Source organism: Euleptes europaea, chromosome 7 (genome assembly GCF_029931775.1).
Source record: "Euleptes europaea isolate rEulEur1 chromosome 7, rEulEur1.hap1, whole genome shotgun sequence".
Classification (NCBI taxonomy): Eukaryota; Metazoa; Chordata; class Lepidosauria; order Squamata; family Sphaerodactylidae; genus Euleptes; species Euleptes europaea.
The window spans coordinates 20,230,788-20,250,424 of record NC_079318.1 but is presented as its reverse complement, the minus strand read 5'-3'; the positions used below and the strand labels follow the sequence as shown (position 1 = coordinate 20,250,424).

At 41.2% G+C, this 19,637-nt stretch overlaps 1 long non-coding RNA gene across 1 annotated transcript; it reads left to right on the top strand.

Moving 5' to 3' along the window:
* Positions 1-320: 320 nt before the first annotated feature.
* On the top strand, positions 321-15,179 carry LOC130479953 (uncharacterized). Its single transcript, XR_008933402.1, has 3 exons — positions 321-394; positions 11,130-11,227; positions 15,119-15,179. It is a non-coding gene; the product is annotated as an uncharacterized LOC130479953 (long non-coding RNA).
* The last annotated feature ends 4,458 nt before the right edge of the window (positions 15,180-19,637 follow it).

Genomic DNA, 19,637 nt, shown 5'->3' with positions numbered 1-19,637 from the left:
ACATGTTTTTAACTATACTAGTTGGATGTTTTGGATGGTTCAGGATTACGTTAATGCAAAATCATATTCATCCCAGTTTTGTTGACTTTGTTCAGTTAATTTTATTCACAAACAGGTTCTCCATTCTTTCAAAAGGGGTAGTGATGACATACATTTATTCCTCTGTCATTTTGCTTGAGACAGATATATTGAAAAAATACATGCATTTAAACATTAATAGTTTATTTTGTACTGAGCAATAAAAAACTAACTATTTGGGATTTTCTCCCCCTAATTTGCATGACAGAGCACAGCAGCATCACTACTGCAGTCTGCTGGTACCTGCCAGTTTCCAACTCATCATATGAGCGAAGAGATGACAACCCAGACACAAACCAAGGAAATGTTCCCCAAGGTAGGTAAAAACATCTCAAGGCTTCCTCCTGCCCTTTGGAAAAGTTGGATTAAAACTGATGAGATTCTGGGGAAGATGTTTCTGGGTCTCTGTTATAATGCAAACTGTAACTGATCTCAATGGATTTAGAACTCTTCTTAGGATGGTACTGTTAATCCATTAACATCCATTTCAATCCCTTCCTTGCTAAATCATTCTGGCAACAAATACAAATAAATAGAAGTATTGAGAAGTTGACTGAAGTTCTTACCAGAATATGTAAGTTTTCCTAAAATTAGACTACTGGAAAAGTTACATCAGTTTTTAAAAAGCAGCCCAGAGGTGATCCAGGAATTGATGGGCTGATTAGTATGAAGTCTATTCTGGGTGAATTAGTAGTAATTGTTATTAAAGACAGAATTACTAAGCACATAGAGCAGTGATTCCCAACCTGGGGTATGTGCACCCCCAGGGGTACAAACCAGAACATTTAGGGGTATGCGGAAAAAATTGAATAATGTCGGGAAAAGGCACAGACATCAACAGTGTAAGACAAGATGCAAGTCAAAAGTTGTGAAATTAATGGAACATTATGATTGGTGAAGTGGGTTTTCTTCATTATTTAACCTTGAGAACAGCCCGTTCCCTTGCTTCGTTATTTTGGCAAATTAAAGTAACAAATGTAATGGATTAATTAATGTAATGTAGGTGTTTTTAATGTAATATGTGATGTATTTACTTGAATTCATTGTATCTTTTGAGTTTTGAATGTAAATATATATGTGCTGTCTGCTCACCTTATTATTCCATTACTTTTTAATCCCATTATTGGGCTATTTATTTACAGTTACAACATATACATTTGAAATAACAGCAACTATATTAATTACAAACATTTTGGTAATGTGAAGGGTACAATTTATGGAGATGGGCTGGCAAGGGGTACGCAAGTGAAGAAAGGTTGGGAATCACTGACATAGAAGAACAAAGCCTGCTGAAGGAAAGTGAGCATGGCTTCAGTAAAGGGGGAAGTCCTGCTTCACTAACCATGTGAAGTTCTTTGAAAAGGTTAACAAGCATGTGGATAAGGATGATCCAGTAGACATTATATGCTTGTACTTCCAAAAGGTTTTTTTACAAGGTACCTCTTCAAAGGCTCCTGAGTAAGCTCAGCAGTCATGAAAATTTCGAAGCCATGGAAAAAAACAGACCTCTTTGATAAAAATGAAATATATACATAGAAACATAGAGCTAAAAGGAACCTCAAGGGTCATCTAGTCCAATCCCCTGCTCAACCCACCTTCTGGGCCAACAGAAAACAACTCCTCACCATCCTCTATAAGGCAGCCCTTCAAGTACTTGAAGATGGTTATCATATCACCCCTCAGTCGTCTCCTCTCCATGCTAGACATACCCAGCTCCTTCAACTTTTCCTCATAGGACCTGGTCTCCAGACCCCTCACCATCTTTGATTCCCTCCTCTGGACACATTCCAAATACATTATTTACTTTCTTATCAAGCCTAAACTTCCATCCTTGAGCCAGCTACCTGAAACCGACTTCCTTTGGGATCGAACTCAGGTTGTGAGCAGAGCTTGGACTGCAGTACTGCAGTTTACCACTCTGCATCACCGGGCTCCTCTGTGCATGAGTACCAGCAAAATAACTCTCCTAGTTTTTGCACAAAAAAACAGCTTGGAGGGGAGACAGGAGCCCTTCCTTCCTCCACCCCTGTGGTGCCATTCAGAGCACATTTGAGCTCTCCTTTAAAAGAAGAAGAAGAAACACTTCCCCATGGCTGCTGTGTGGCTGCAGGGAACATGGACAAAGTAGTGTAAATGAATGAAAAATGTATCATGTAGTTTCCCTCCTCCTTTATCACTAACCATAAATAAGGTTGGTAACCCAGTGTAATGGCTGGCAGGTGTGATTTGTACCAAAGAAGGAGAGCCAGTACTTGCTGCCCATTGTCAGGTAGTGTAGCGCATCTGCTATGGCATGGCTGTGCAGTCAGACATACCTCAATGTGGAGCCTTATCCCCAAAAAGTACCTTGCTATCTGAAATAAATTAACAGTAACAAAGTACCCCTGGAAAGTAATAAGACTTAAGTCACAGTTAATTTAATTTGTTCTGTTGGTTGCAGTGAGGTGTAGAGAGAACTGACTTCAGCTGGATTGGGAACAAGGTATGTTAGGTTTCCAGAATAATCGATTTTGCCTTTCCCTGCCTTCCTCTGCTAAGCAGCAAGCCTAAAACTACATAAGAGGGGTTGCTGAATAAAATGTTTGCAATGTGCAGTTAACTAGAAAGTAAAAGTCTTCGCTGTGGTGTGACTGCACTCCTCTGTCCAATTGAAACCTCAAAGCATTTTTAAAAGCTGTATAAGGTGAAATTTCAGTAAACGGCCCTTGACGTGAAATACCAACACCTTTGCTGTGGGGAGAAGCAATACAGACCAGAATACTTTTGCAAACAAAGAGGAGATGGCCTCCTGTAATGTGCTGACTTTCTTCAGCAGCACAGCATGTGGTGTCAAAAAAAATCATTAACAGGCCCATCCTGCACTTTCCCCTTTTCCACACCTGCATACCACGGTCCCTGCTGCTGTAACTTTATGGGCCATGAGGAGGCAGGTTTGACGCCATGAAACTCAGCCTAAACTGACAGCTGCAGAACAGCAGACAGTAAAATGTAAAGAGGAGGAAGGAGAAAAATCACCTTTGAAGTCTACAAAAAAAGAATGACTTTGACCACTTCCTTTTTTAATTAGTGTCTCAGGTACATTAAGATATTAGCCACTAACTGTTGTTTTGAAAACAGCCACAATACAGTAATCTAAATGAGGATTTTTCAGCCTTTTTGATTTTATTGTACACTTGGCAAGGACGTTGAAGAAAACAAGCGTTTTCAGTTAAGATTGCCTTCACTGAAAACATGCTCTTAAGTTCCGTAAGTGTGAAGAGCTACATTAATTCAGTGTTAAAACTGAAGTTGGTATCACTCACAAAACAGGAAATTCATACTTATGGTTTCTAAGACAATGGTGACTTGCTAGAATAGTGCATATGTAGTATTAACGTTTGTTTTGGGGTTGTTGTTTTATTTTTATTTTTTTGCCAAATTCTGATTTCCACTCACTTGAATTAAATTACTCGGCATTTGCGGAAGCAAACATTCTGTGTGTGTGTGTGTGTGTGTGTGTGTGTGTTAGATTTAGAATTCATTGTATCTCTTAAGCTAACTTTGTTTTGCGTTGGCTTATATAGCAAGAAATTGATAGAGAAGTGTCCGCCTTCGATAGGTCTTGGTTATCAAGTAGCTTCACTGGTCAATGAAACTGTTTTGATGTATCAGTGTGTAAGAGGCCTTGAAAGGTATGAGTGTATTTTACAAATATGGATTTCAAAGTTAGAAGCTCTTTCATTATTCCTTTTTAGGTTGATGGAAAACTGGAAAGCATGGCGTAAATAATATATTAAATACATATATTTGCCATTGAGCATAGTGCTTAGAATTACTTGCATGTGGCTGGAGAGAGGCTTTAAAAAAAACCTAGTTATCCAAGCACATTGATCACAATACAGGCAAAATTAAATACTTTTGTATTGTATTCATTTTAGCAGGAGAGAATTAAGCACATGCTTAACTTTCCCACTGATATCACTGAGACTTAAAAATGCATACTATTTGCTGAAATGTACCAGTAGTATTTCTGAAATGTCCCATCGATTATGGCAAGTTACTAAAAATATTGCAAAAGGATAACACTTCCCACTGCACTCTCTATATATCAGGGGTCCCCAGCCTTTTTCAACCTGCAGGCACCTTTGGGATTTTGAGAGTGTGTGGTGAGCACCACCCCAAAATGACTGCCACAGGAGGTGGACCCAAATGGAATACCTCCCTTCTTGCTCCTCCTGGGAAGAAGGGAAATTCCCACAAAGGGAAATACTGGTGGGCACCATGGAGCCCATAGGGAGCATGTAGGGGAACCTTGCTCTATATCAAAATGCACGTTTAAAATATTTCAAACAGAAGAGTAATGTTTTTAAAATAAAATTTGTTATAATGACAGATTATATGCGAACATAACTTTTGAAGCACTTACGCAAATGGTTCATTGTTTAAATCAAAATGCATACTCTCTAGCTATGCAGAAAAACAAGCATTGGTTTAAAACAAGTGACCCAAACATTGGTTTTGCATCAATTGGCCACAGACGTTCCCTGCTATAAAGGGGAAAAAACTGGCTTTGGGGGGGGGGGGTGACAGAGAGAGAGGAAATGAATGAATGATTTACAGCCCATTCCTGAAGGGGGGTAGATCTGCAGTGGCCAGGAGCGGCACAACCACACCGCCTCCACAGAGGCTTCCCAGCCACTGAAAAGACATTTTAAAAGTTTTTACAAAGATTAAAAGAAAATGACCCCATTGAAAAGGTGGCCCCAAAAAAGGTGGCGCAGCAATGCTGCAGCACAAGGGGGCGTCCCGGGACAAAAGGGGTTAGGAGGATGCCTAAAGGCAGCTCCACCCCTGGGAATGCCCCCCAACACCAGTGCGGGCTTTCCCTTTCGGGAATTCCCTGGCTGTGTTGGCGCTGGGGGCCAGCACAGCTCCCCGGCACCGGCATTTTGCCCCTGAGACGGCATAAATACATGGGCACTTACGCTTGTGTGGGGTCACGCCGGCACCTAAGGAGCTTCACCCCTTCCCCTTCAGGATTGTAGCCTTAGTTAGTCAATCAGTAGGCAGCTTTCTCCAAACCAAGATCTAGTGAGCAGAACAGTTAGAGAATTCCCAGGAGGGTGGGACTCAAAGCAACTCTCAGGGACATACTACAGTCCGTTCCCAGGTCTTTATATGTTTTACTGTATTTTTAATTGTATTTTTAATCATTTGTGGTCAAAAATTACACAAAGTTGATGGCAACATACTTGATTTCTGTCATTTGAAATCATGGGGTTTAAAAATTCTTAGCTTTCACTGGATTATGCCCTGTATTGTTGAAATTATTATGTTTCTTTAAAATACCTCGGGCATCCTTGATAATAAATAAAATTACCAGATGCTGCACCACAACACAGGTGAATGGAAGAAGGGATTCAGTCAGGAAGCAACCCCAGCTGATCAACAAAAGCAGCAAGCCTCTGTTCCTCCTGCCAGCTCAGTTGCAGATGTGTTACAATTACTAAATCACAACGAAGTTTTCAGCACTTCTGCCTGTTTGGGAACTTGAAATAGCATTGAGTCTGTGTTTACGATTTGGTTGACAATTTTGACATAGAAACCAACAGGGCAAATAATACCTTTTGGTCTTACTAGGCTTACTAGGCTTTCCTGCAACCTTTGGCATTATTTGTCTTGAGCTGTTGTTCATAGTAGGACTAGTACACCCAGTTCAGTTTCGCCAAGATCACTCTTACAAGGTTCTGCTCCTTGCCAAGGGGGAAGGTTGCAGCAAATGATTGCTTTTTATCTCCCTAGGATCTTGCCTGTGGGCTACTGCTGGAATCAGGCCTCTTCTTCTTCCTTTTCATTGCATGAAGCCACTTTACAGAGCTGTTTGAAGATATGGCTTGTGATGCCACTAGTGTGTTGATGTGTTGATGATGCTATGTCCTTTTCTCTTTGTTCAGGCCCTGATGTTTTAATGCATTCTTAGACTGCTTCCACGAGGCTGTGATTCTCTATCTAGCTCTCATTGCAGTTAATGCAGAAGGGTTTACAGTGACAATGGAACATCTGCACAGCAGTTTTACTTACACTTTCCTGCCTCAGCCGCTGTGACCACCATTTCCCCCCCCCACAACACTTGAGGGATTTGGGGTGGCTTTAAAAATGGTATTTAACATGTCACTATAGCACAGTAATATTATAAAAATGTATTGCCATGATCTACTAGTTTGTCTGACTTCTGAGCTATCATCATTTTTTTTAAAGTAAGTCCTTTTTGTTGAAGAGATTTAAGGAGTACACCTTTCCCCTTTATATCTCCACAGTAAAAAGCACTAGAGAGCACTTTTTAAAACGAATGCCGGGATCGCAGAGGAACTAGTAGTGTTATAATTCAATTACATTATAATAATCTAGTAATTAATGGTTTTTTAAAAAAATAAGATTTCTGGTGGCTGAAGTGGGGGAAGAGCAGCCCTGGGGACTGCAGCAAGGAAAATGGCGTCTGTGTGGGTGGGATCTTCATCTTCCTGTCCATATGGTTTAAAAAGGCCCTTAAATCAAATTTGACTGTGATCTTTCCAAAAAGATTGTATGAAACCAGGTTTGGGGAAAAAATCACAGAAAAACAAAGGAAAACCCAAAACTGGACAATTAGGGAACATCATCATGTGGTTGCTCCATAAAACCCTGTTCCAGTCTGGTTGCCAAACTTCCATGTAGAAGCAACTTTAGTCTCCTTTAGGTGGTTCAAGTCACTGAGCCTCTTTATACGTTACCATGGGGGTGCAGGACCCATTTTCCGGTGACTTTACTCCACATCAACATTGTAATGTTTATAACCCTGTGGGTGGACTGGCAACTACTCTTACAGGTCCTTCCCACCCACTCATTGCATGGCCAGGAGAAAGTACAATGATTAGATAAGAAGGACTCACACAATTGCCCACATCACTGAAGTCTTAGGCCTTACCGTGCTGGAATGCTAGCTTCAGAGATGGCAAGGAGATGGCCACCCCACTGTTTATATCATTGGGGCAGAGACATTTAAACAGTGGTACCTGCCATCACCATTAGCAGTTCAGCTGTAGGTAAATGTAGTCCCCTGTGCAAGCACTGGGTCATTCCTAACCCATGGGGTGACGCCACATCCCAATGTTTACTAGGCAGACTATGTTTACGGGGTAGTTTGCCATTGCCTTCCCCAGTCATCTACACTTTACCGCCAGCAAGCTGGGTACTCATTTTACCAACCTGGGAAGGATGGGAGGCTGAGTCAACCTTGAGCCGGCTTCCTGAAACCGACTTTCACCAGGATCGAACTCAGGTCGTGAGCAGAGCTTTTGACTGCAGTACTGCAGCTTATCATTCTGTGCCACGGGGCTCCTAGTTAAGCTGTACCTCCCTCTCTATTCCAGCTGCTGAAGAGCCCATGTAAGTTTTTTTATCTGTATACCAGTTCAGGCAGCAAAGACCTGGTGAAAAGAAAGTGTGGTAGCAAACCTGCCATGTTAGAATTCCTAGAGACCCACCAAGTTCTGAGCCTTTTAGAAGCTGAGTTTTCCCCACATTTGTCATGTTTCATCTATTTTGTTTATTTTGACCTCACTGTTTTGAAAAGACTGATATTCCATTCTACATAATTTAATTGGGGAAAATAGTATTCACTGGCTTCCACGTAAATCACTTTATTATGATTTGTAATGAGGTTTGTCACTCAGATTGTGAATATTTTAGATTTCAAATGTATATAATTAATTTTACCCTGCTATCTTGGGACTCGCCATTCTGGCTAAAATGCTGTATTAAGGAGAACATCACAGCAGTAGCTTTGCTAATTTGAAAATTGCTGGAAGTCATGCAACTTATTTCTTGTTGGTATTTTAAATTCTTAACTGTCTTTAATTTCATATATCCCACTAGGTAGCAGTTTATCTTTCTTGTATCTTCATTGATGTCTGGATATTTTGCGGTGATTTTAAAATGTGATTTCAAAAAAAAATATTTTTTTTAAAAAAGGTACATGACTGGTTTTCTCTCTCCCACTCCTGCCTCTCCAAATTGAGGCCTGAAGAAAGGCAGAATTTGTTTTGGGTTTTGCTGTTTTCCTGTTAAAGTTGAAGATGTTGCATATTTCCCACAGCTGTTGTTCTCTTGGCTTTCTGAAGTGCAGAAGAGGCATGGGGAGCAGCCATCCAGAACTCAGCAGGTGGTAAGTCCCTTCAGATAATCTTTATCAGGTTTGCACCATCCTGCCTCCATCCTTCAGTCTCCAAAGGAAAGTTTTGGGGGATGGGGTGGAGCTCTTGACATTATTTTCAGTCTGGAAGAGAAGCCAAAGTGTCACAGTATCAAGACCAAGCAGAGATTTGAAGGGGAGAAAGGGAAGTACCATCTTTATTATGGTAATAGTAATGAAGATGAGTAGAAAGAGCCTACACAATGGGGCTAGGCTACTGTGCCTTCAGCTACTTCCTGCTGCTGAGGATGACAAGCCTTTTTTGCTTAAGGTGATTAGAGAACTACAAAGTCGAATGAGTGGTTGGGTCTCACTCTCTGAGTAGCCCATCAAACGTAACAGATCTGACTTTTCAGGCTAGTTGTTCTCATATGACCAGTGTGCAAAATTATATTAAATTATAAGTGTTATATTAAATTATAAGCATTGGGCATAGTACCATTTACTCCCCCCAAAAAAAGAGGTCTAATACTGTGTGTCACTACCATTGATTGGGGAGAGGGGTTACAAATTGAAGTCTCTGCCAACATCAGGGAAATGTAGGCTTTATCACTAAAATAGATGCAACTGAGGTGGTCTAAAACTGTAATGCATCCCTGCCTGTGTTAGCTTCTAAAGGATTTCTAGAGTTTAATTACATTTGGTAACAGGTTGTTTAAAGTGTATCCTTAACTGGGCCTTTCCTCAATGTTATCTTTATTTAAAAATGTAATTTCCCTCTTGCATTTTACTTCAGGGCACTAGCCATCTTAAAGGTGCGATCAAGCTTCCTGATCAATTATAGAAATTGAGAACAGGTTTTCTGTTGCCTCCCATTTAGGGTTTTAAGCTTGGATCTGCTGTTTTCCCCCTCAGGTCGTTTAAAACCTATTTACAATTTCATACTTTTGGAGTATTTCAGTTCACAATGTTTTCCACAAGATTTGAATACCAAAAAAAATCTCTTTTCCAAAGAAATGAAAATCAAGTTTCATATTACTCTTGTGTAAGGAAGTTCAGGTTTGGAATAACGCTTATTTTGTTCCTTCATATAATCTCAGGTACTGATGTGATTTTGCCTTGAATGGACTGTGGGAATTTATGCGGGCACAGATTTCTATGCTAATTACCAGATTAAGAGACAATAGTACAATAAATCTATTTACTTTAAACAATATACTAGCTATATAATTTAGGCTGGTTTTTCTGATGATATTATCTTATTGGGCTGCTTGGTTAATCATGTATTTAACCTGGACAAATACAACAATTTGAGGGGCCCTGAGCTCTGGCAAGCAGAAATGGTTTACATTTTAAATACTCTAACATAACTGGATAGCTTTAGGAAAGGACGATGATATTGCTGTTAAGATTAATAATTTTAAGTAGTCTAGTAAAACAGTCTATCAGAGCACTTAAGCTAGGTACCACAGAACACAAAAAGTTCAGTGGATAGCTGGATGTGGCCTATTTTGAACAGGCATTTCACATACATTATCTCAGTAATCTTTATAACTTTTAGTTTGGCCAATATTTATTATCCCTATTTTGTAGTGGAGAGTAGAGGTTGAACTATGATGGTGTACTTTATACTGCCCATTGAGCTGATCTCTGAGAAAAGGTGTGACTGACGAGCTGGTATATTTCAGCAAGATATTGAGAGAGATGCTGGGACACATTTTGTTAACTTATTTCCCCTATGCAGACCTTGGGTTAGACCAGTCTCATAAATTTAATGGTTAGCGGAATACAGTTGGCAGCTCAGTAAATCAGTCATTGGCTAATTTGATCATGCAGTTAGTTATGCATTTCAAAACTTTATAGCCAAGCAATTGACATTGAAGATGAAAGGAAACAACCTCCTTTTGATCAGTTTTCATTGCCTAAAGAAGGTGCTGCTTGTCAGTTCTCTTAATTCCTGGCTACAGAAAATGTACTTCATGAAGAAACCTGAAAATGCAAGTCAGGATGAAATTAATTAGCTAAGCCAAAATATGTGCCGAAAGAAGATGAGTACAGCTAGAGAAGTAACTGACAAAAAGCCATGAGTGATCGTCAGAAAGTGTATTCTGAAGTACTTTGGGTATTCGTGAGTTTACTCTGCATATCAGATTTTGGGCCTGGCCCAGTTCTTGTGGGTGCAGCCAATGGTTGTGTGTCCACTGCTGCACTCAATGGGCTCCCCCTGCGTTCTTTCAAACTGCTTCTCGCTCCCTCCCCTGGTCCAGAAGTAAATAATTTATCTTTGGTTATCTGTAGTGATAAAACAGATTGCAGCCCTAAGTTGGCTTTCAAACTGGATTCAGTGTATACAGCCCCATTCTTTTAGTGCATTGCAGCATTTATATTTCACTGTACAAATGAAAAGACTAGATGGCCCTCGCTCTGAGAATTAAGAAGAAGAAGAAAAGTTGGTTTTTGCATGCTGACTGTCTCTACCACTTAAGGAAGAATCAAACTGGTCTACAATCACCTTCCCTACCCCTCCCTACAACACACACCCTGTGAGGTAGGTGGGGCTGAGAGAGCTCTAAGAGAGCTGTGACCAGCCCAAGGTCACCCAGAAAGCTTTATGTGTAGGAGTGGGGAAACCAACCTGGTTCACCAGATTAGCGTCTGCCATTCATGTGGAGGAGTGGGAAATCAAACCTGGTTCTCCAGATTAGAGTCCACCGCTCCAAACCACCATTCTTAACCACTACACCATGCTGGCTACCCAGCTGGAGTCATTACAAAAACAACACATCAGGAACTTGTTACATGAAGAAAATGCATACAAATTACTTATTATTCCAGCCAGGTAGTACCAAGGCTCCAAGCACTTACATGCAGATAAACTCTAATGTGCTTTTTTTCTTGGCAGAACAAAACATTGAAAAGAAATAGAAGAGATGAACAGCATCTTCATTACTTGCACCACATGTATTATTTTTCCCTTGTTAACATGGCATTGTCCAAGAGGTGGGTCATATGCAGAACAAGGTGCATGATCGAAACTTGATGTAAATTAGAGGTAGCTTGTGTACGTTGTATTTTGTTGCTGTTGCAGTTTAATAGACAAGTTCAGAATGGGCTTTTCCCATTATGGTACTCAGAGCATTGTACTGGCAAAGGCAATGGTTATTATAGTGTAGATGAATCTAGAGGGTCACATTCAAACACCTGAGCTTTCTGAAGGTATTACTTATTGATGAAATGTATGTGTGACCGTCTAACAGAAGTATCCATAACTGCAATCCTGCGCACATTTATTTAATTGTTAATTAAAATATTTATATATCATCTTTTCTCATGGCGCAAGAGGAATGGGAATAGACCCCACCTAATTCAGCCAGACTTAACTTCAAATTTATGATTTATTAGTTAAATTGTTGGTATCCTGCCATTTTTCACAAAACAGGTCTTCAAGATAACTCACATACAATAAAATCAACCAATATAAAATCTAAAACCCAACAGCAATATAGCCACAAAATATTTATTTACAAAACCTATCAAAAAGAACATCACAGTTGCCCAGCCAAAAATAAAAACTAACTGAAGGCCTGCTGAAACAAAATAACCTTTACCTGTGTTCTGAATAGCATTATTGAAGAGGCGGAATGGGCTTCCTTGAAAGGTCATTCCACAACATTAGTTCTCCCATAAGGATAGCAATGTTTCTTATTGCCACCCACTGTACTTGATAGTAGGGGCACAAAGAACACAGCAGAGATAAATACCTGAGTGTTCAGGGAGGTTCATATATGAGAGCAGCCCTTAAGATAAACTTTGATGATATCATCATCTTATATTCTAATAGTGAAGTCAGCCAAATCTTTGGATAGTTAAATCCAGTGATTGGAGCTGTGAACAGACAAGACAGATCATTTTACAAACCTGGCCTTTGAGGGAGGACTTATTGGGGCCAGGCCTAACTAGCATTGCCAGCTCCAGGTTGGGGAATTCCTCGAGATTTTATGGTGGAGTCTGAGGAGGGCAGGGAGATCACCCAGAATTACAACTGCTCTCCAGATGACACAGATCAACTCTCCTGGAGAAAATGGCTGCTTTGGAGGGTGGAGTCTATGGCATTATACCCTGCTGAGGTCACTTCCCAATCCTCACCTCTCTCCACCCCAAAATCTCCAGGGATTTCCAAACCTGGAGCTGGCAATCCTAAAGAAAAAAGGAAACAGGAACAGGGAAGAGTCTATGGGAGGTTTCAAGAAAGTGAAAGACGAAATAGTGGGGGAGGGGGAAATGAGATGTCTCCCACAAGTCCTTGCTGGTTCCCGTTTGTATATTCTAATAGTGCAGTTAGCCAAATCTGAGGATACTTAAATCTGGTGACTGGAGCTGTGAATGAGCAAGACAGATCTTTCTGCAAACCCAAACAATGCGCCAGGTATGCAGAAAAATCTGAAATCTAAAAAAAAAATACACATTGGGGAAGGGGTTTAAAAACCAAAAATGATAAAAGGAGGGCCTGTAGCTTTAACGAAAGGATTCCCTCATTGGCAATTACTAGGCAACCACAACATCCCAAGGCTTGGTTTCTGTGAATAAAAGGCAGGGGGAGGGGCGGGGTCCTTTCCAGGCCTATTTTAGCCTTTGAGGGAGGACTCATTGGGGCCAGGCTAGCAGCAACCACTGGGTGACTTGATACCACTTGATTTGCATGACTCACCTAGGCCTGGCTGCTTGCTACTTTTCAACAGCAGCCATCCAATGAAAGCCAGTGTAGTACAGCTGTTAGAGCTTCAGAGTAGGGTCTGGGAGAGCCAGGTTCAAATCTTCATCTTGTATATGGGGCCAGTCACATACATTCAGTCTAACCTACCTCACAGGGTCATTGTGAGGATAAAAAGGGGGAGGAGAGAATAATGTAAGCTGCTTTGGCTCCCACTGTGGAGAAAGGTGGGATACAAATGAAGTAAATAAATGATAAATATAGCTGAAGATGGGAGGCAGTTAATATCTAGGTTGGTGGATGGCTGAGGAGAGAATGAGGCAGGGAAAGGGGAGAGGATGTGGGGGTTAAGAGGTGGAGGGAAAACAGAAAAAGTGTGGGGAGAGGAATACAGGGGAAAGTGAGGTGCTCCCCCACAAGTCCTTGAGGGTTCCTTACTATGCAAGTGGGCCTGGCCCAATGGCTGGCACCAAACAACTGGGCCATAGTTTTCCTAGGAAGAGGCTGCTGGGGGTGGGGGTAAGTTGAAGACAGAGTGGCAGATAAATGTAGGTTGACTGTTGAGTGGAAAGGAGAGGGGAAAGTAGGAAAAGGAGAGGGTGTGAGGGCTTACAGGAAAGGGAAAAAAGAAATAGTGGGGTAGGGGAAAATGAGATGCCTCTGGCAAGTCCTTTTGGGTTCCCACTTGTTAAACTATACTTTTATTTTGCACCTTGCACCAGGGAATCAAACAGTTACAAACTGGGGTTCAGTTCAGGTCCGGTAGTATTTTTATCTCCCTGGTCCAGTTTCAGTTCCGACGCTAACTTAAAAAGTGTTTCAGTAATCAGTTCAGACGCTTTGACCGGTTTCAGTTACGTTCCCAGAAGAAGAATATCACTCTGCTTGGAGTGAACAGTGTAAAATGGGAATGGCAGCAAAGAAGAAATACCCTGCCAAGGAAAGGAAAGAACCTTCTAGCCTCTATTCAAGAATTCTCCGCAGTGAGGCCTTGTTGCTGGACAAAAGCTTGTTGTAGCTGGACAAAACTCTGCTTTAATACTTGAAGCACTACCTGCCTACTAATCTCTCCTGCCCCTCTATTTTTTTTTCTTTTCAGATGGCTCATAGGGAAATATAGCCTGCAATTTTCTTTTAAAATGGTTTTTTTTGCCCCATTGAGAATAGCGAGGCTGCGCCTGCTAGAAAGCAAGCGCAGCCTCACTGTTCTCCCCGCTGGCGTACCCGGGACAAAAGGGGACAGGAGGCTGCCTACAGGCAGCGCCGCCCCCCAAGAAGGCCCAGGGAATGCCCCCAGGGACACCAGAATGCCCCCTGGAACGCTGGCACAGGCCTTTATGCTGGTGGGCCTCCCCACTGGCATTGGGGCCTCTTACGGCGGCGTAAGTAGCCCGGACGCCGGCACAGCCCCTTCCTGTCCTCCTGAGGACTTTTGTCCTCAGAAGTCAGAAATGCACTGTAATTCTCAGAAAATATATGTTTCAGTGTGATACTTTAAAATAGAAATATATTCACATAATAAAGAGCAGAATAATTAGAGGCTATATATCTTCCTCCAAAACACTTCTTGAGTGAGTCCCTGGAAAGACAAAATAGCGGGTGGGGGATATTGGGAAGAGCCGTTATACAACGGCTGGCCATTCCTGAACCCACCTTACTGTTATTTTTTCCTTCTTTCTGGTCTCCCATCAGTCTCTCCATTATTATCAGTCAGATCTGACCGGGTTCTGTTTGATCCCTCGACCATTGAGATATGTTTATATTTTAATTATTATTACAGGGAGAAATTAAAATAGCACTATTATTACATAAGCTTTTATGTAATATATGTTAGATAAATTTAATATTTTATTGTGTTATATGTTGTAATAGTGCTATTGTATTGTTTGTATGTTTTGAGCCATCCTGAGCCCCGTTTTGGTGGGGAAAGGACGAGATTATGATGATGATGATGATAATAATAATAATATATTGGGAAGTGGCAATTCATCTGCATCATATTTGTTTGTATGTATTTGTTAACAACTTGTATGTTGCCCTTTCCCCATAAATGCAAACAGACAATAAAGCAATATGAAGGCACTTAAGACCATGCCTGCTGCGTGTTTCAGAAGCTGTGACCTACCTTGTTTTCTAAATTTGTTTTTTTTTCTTTCTGTTTTTGCTGCTATTTGGAATAGGCTGCTAGAGAAAAATGGGCAGTTTTCAGATGTCAGAACAGAGCACAGTATCCGCGATCTGGTTAGTAATCCATACTATCATTTATCAGAAGCGTTCAAAGAAATAATTCTCAAAGACAAAAAGTTGATGCCTAAGAACTTAGATGGAAAATACAGTATCCAACAACAACAAAAAAGTTGACTGTTTTGTGTGGCTATAACAAAAATGAGTATCTGGTGCATTATGTTCTTTGGTGCTCCTCAAAAATACACAAGATTCCTGCTGGTATTTATCAGTATATTGAATGGGGTTTACCATGAAAGCAAACAAAATCCAGATCATTGTTTTCATTTCTCCTCTCTATGTCTGCATCATTTTAAAATGTTAATTTCAGTCCAAAACAGTAGAGGTCATCAGTTTAAGTTTTCATTTTGAAAACATGTAAAGCCATTACTGGCACTGAAATTATTGGGAATCTTTATGCTATTTCACTATATATATATTTGTCAAGTCACAGTCAACTTATGCCAACCCCATCGAGTTGTTAAGGCAAGAGATATTCAGAGGTGGTTTGCCATTGCCTGCCTCTGCGTAGTGACCCTGGAATTCCTTTGTGGTCTCTATAGAAATACTAACCAGGGCCAACTCTCCTTACAGCTCATTCCTGAGCTTGGGGGCAGAATGGGCTTAGGGGGCGCTGTGACCCCTACGCCGGCGTCCATGCCACTTGCACCGTGCAAACTGGCATGGTCGCCAGCGTAGTGCAACTTGCCACGGCAGAGCGGCTCTCAGACACTGGCTTGGCCTCCTGCCAGCGTTCTGCTGGTGCAAGTCTTCGTGCTGGCATCCCGGGAGGTGTTCCCAGACCGTTCCAGGGCGCTTTCAGCCCAGGAACACCCCCTTTAGCAACAGCGGTGCTGTGCCAGCTTTTTGTTGGCACAGCATCACTGTTTTCAATGGGGCTTTCCCCCCTTTTCTAATTTTTCTTTTTTAACCCCCCTTCCCCCCCCCCCAGTTGCAGCAGCAAAACCTCTTTGGAGGAGCTGCAGCGCCGCCACAGCCACGCCATCCCCAGCCGCTGCAGCTCTCGGGAATGAGCTGCCAGCTTCTGAGATCGGAGGAGATCAGGCTAGCCTGGGCCATCCAGGTCAGGGAGAGAGAGAAAGAGAGAGAGAAATTATATACCACAGCTTTATTTATTTACTCAGATAATTTATATCCCTTTTTTCAGTGTATAAAACACTTAAGAAAGCTTACAAAATTAAAACAAATGTACTATTTCATAAAATACCAATGAACTGCACAAAAGCGAAAAAACAATAAAACATTATAAATGTAATAAAATAAATAAATAGAGATAAAATTAATCGTATCCAAATGCCTTTCAAAACACATGAGTGGGTGTTTAAAACCCACTAGAAGACCTTTAACTATGGCGGTAAAATGAAGTTTTTGGAGAAGATATTGCCACCATTTAATAGCACCTACTGGGTCGGCCTGTGCCCAGATGCCTGCTTAACGTACATTGCAAAATACAGATTCTTTCAGCAGATCCCTGTTAGCCAGCCTCAGAGCATAGACAGAAACATGCAGATGGAGGTCTTCCTTCAGGTACTTGGACCCAAACCTTTTAGGGCTTCATTGTCAGAAAGATCATTTTGTATTGTGCTAATACATATTTTGAAATAGACTTAACATATTCGTTGTGGCAAACCCTCTCAACATTCAGGCTGCTGCATTCTGGCCAGTTGAAACTTCTTCAAAGGCAGCCTCATGTAAAGCATGTTGCCAGGGATTTAGGTTTGATGAGGCCCTAAGCTATTGAAGGTAATGGGGCCCTTTATATGTCCAGCTGTCCTTTGTCAACAACAAATTGTTGCTGTTTTTTGTGTTGAATATATGCTATATCGTAATTTATGGACCTAATAGGTATCTAAAGCCATTTGCACATAACAAAATATGTATTTTATCAAAGTAATTGTTGAACTGAAATACAATTAGGGCCCATTACTTACATCATAGGAGCCTACACAACACAAAACACTGTTGCTGTATGTAGGTTTTATTTTATTTGTTTTTTTATCTTATATTTTGGAAATGTACATCCAGTTTTTTTTCTTTTAAATTTTTTTGGGGGCCCCAAGGGAGTGGGGCCCTAAGCTATAGCTTGTTTAGCTTATACGTAAATCCGGTACTGCATGTTGCAGATATTAGCAAAGCATGTGTGATGGTGGCTCAGGTCACTGTTCCCCAGATACAGTGACCATGTACCAGCCTAAATTGGAAAAAAGCTTTATCTGTTCACAAGCAAACATAATTCTTTATACAGACAGTGCCTCCTCTTAAATTTTTGTGTAGGAAACAGAATCGCTGAGATTGTGATAGGTGCATTTTGAGCACAGGCTGATTAGACAGGTTTTGGTGCATTATATTCATTCACTGCCAGTGGATGTTGACGTTAAGAGTGTTTCCTGCATAAAGTTCCAAAACTCAGTTATAATATCTAGTTATATATTTGAGTTTTATGGTGACAGCAGTAAACAGACCTATGTTGAACTTCATGAAAGAACTGCTTTTTCAGTAATTCTGAATGGTCTCAAAATGGCGTGCATTTTTAGAGTCTTACACTAACGTTTGTTTCATTACCCTTAGATGGAATATTTGTTTCCAAATCGGCTTGAACAAACTGGGATGAATCACAAGATAATGGAAGAGGACACATTTCCATCTTTAGTAGGCAGGAAGCAGCAGGAGATGTATTATAAGGGCTTCTCCAAAACGTTCAGAGGTTCAAAGGAAAAGAAAAGGATGTTGAAGCAGCATAAAAATAAAGATGTTGGTGAAAGGTAAGTATTTTTGATCCATAGAAACTAGCTTTCGTTACTTCTGACCTTATCACACCTGTTGGTGGACAAAGTACAAATTTATTAAAATGACAGAGTACTACAGTTCTGAGGCTCGTATGCAAAAGCATGCATAAATGTGAGTTTCTGGATCATAAGCAGTGTAGATACTGAACTTCACCCTCTGTGAAGTGGAGAAAAATAACCTGCAGGGACACTGTTGTTTCTTGTAATCTTTGAAAATTAAGATCATCTAACACTTTCCATCAAAGCCAATCAATTTATCAGTGTGCAGGCATTCAAATTCCCCAGAACTCTTCCTCAATCTGCATTCTCAGTACTGAATGATGGGGAGGGTGGCGGCTGTTACGTATGCAGAGGGAAGCTGCAAGCGGGGCGAGCTTGGTTTTCTCCAGGCTCCTGCACCCACACATTCCATTGGTTCTTTTGAATTACAGCCGCCCAATCACGGGCTGAGGGGGTGTGGCCCCGAGTGGCTGGGCTGGCATATAAGCCTGGGTTGTGGGCCCAGTTCTTCAGTTCTTCAGTTCTTGTTCCTGTTCTCTAATAAAGCAGTTGCTGTTGGAACTCCCATCTCCGGTCTCGTGTCTCGCCCATGCAAACATAATAGTGGCTTAGGGCTTGATGGAATAGTCCCTGTCTTTGCAGGTTCCGGAGCCTTAGAATGGAATATTGAATGTTCTGCAGGCTTGACCGGGTTATTTGGAGTTGTGCACAAACAGATTTGGGAAGCATAAGTGCTGTTGGAAGAGCAGCAGGAGAAGATGTCCATGCTCTTTGAGAATATAAAGTCCAGAAGTTAATCAGGTTGCCAACAGTATTTGTCATATTTGTTAAAACTATTATGGATCTGCCTTGTAGAGCTGAAGATCAAAAATGCAACATCACTGCCTTTGCCCAACAAGACGGGATGAGTGTGCCTTTAACTCTGGAAGATGCAGCTCTCTACCATCCAGTTGTGGTTGGTTTGTTTTATTTTATTTTAAAAGCTCATTAAAATTATGGTGTCAGTAATTCACAGACCGTCATGTGTCAGCTCATGGGTAAACCTAGTTCATGGGTGCCCACAATCTGCCTCACTGGCTGCAGCTGCACTCAATTCTAATAGAAATTATTATGGGACAGAAAGAGATAAAATGATTTGGGCAGTGAAAAATGTGGTGTAAAGACAGTGTGGGGATTAGCAAAAGATTTGTGTGATGATGTTTTATTCACTCACAATTCTTAGCATGTTTTGAACTCAAAGAGTTATTTATAGGTAAGCTGTTTGGTGAAATAAAGATTATAGCCGTGGGGGGTCTAGCCCCTGATCAGCTTGGCCAAGGAGACTCCAGCCCGTTTCCCTCTATTCATTCTTGTGAAGTTGGAGCTGGAGAGCCACTGGTTTGGAATCACCAATTCCAAAGGGAGGGTGTGGTAAATTCTTTGGAAAATATAGATGGGAAAGGGCTAGAATGAGAGTAGGGCAGTGAAAGAGGGCCATGTGAGGAAACCAGAGGGCCGAAGGAGGTCGGGACCCTTAGATAGGAAAATTAGGTACAGGTGCCCTATATGCCAATGCTAGAAGTCTCTGAGCCACTATTGGGAAGTTTGGCGCTAAAGGATGATGTAGATATAGTGGGCATTTCAGAAACTTGGTGGAATGGGGAAAGATTATTTTTAATAACTATTATTG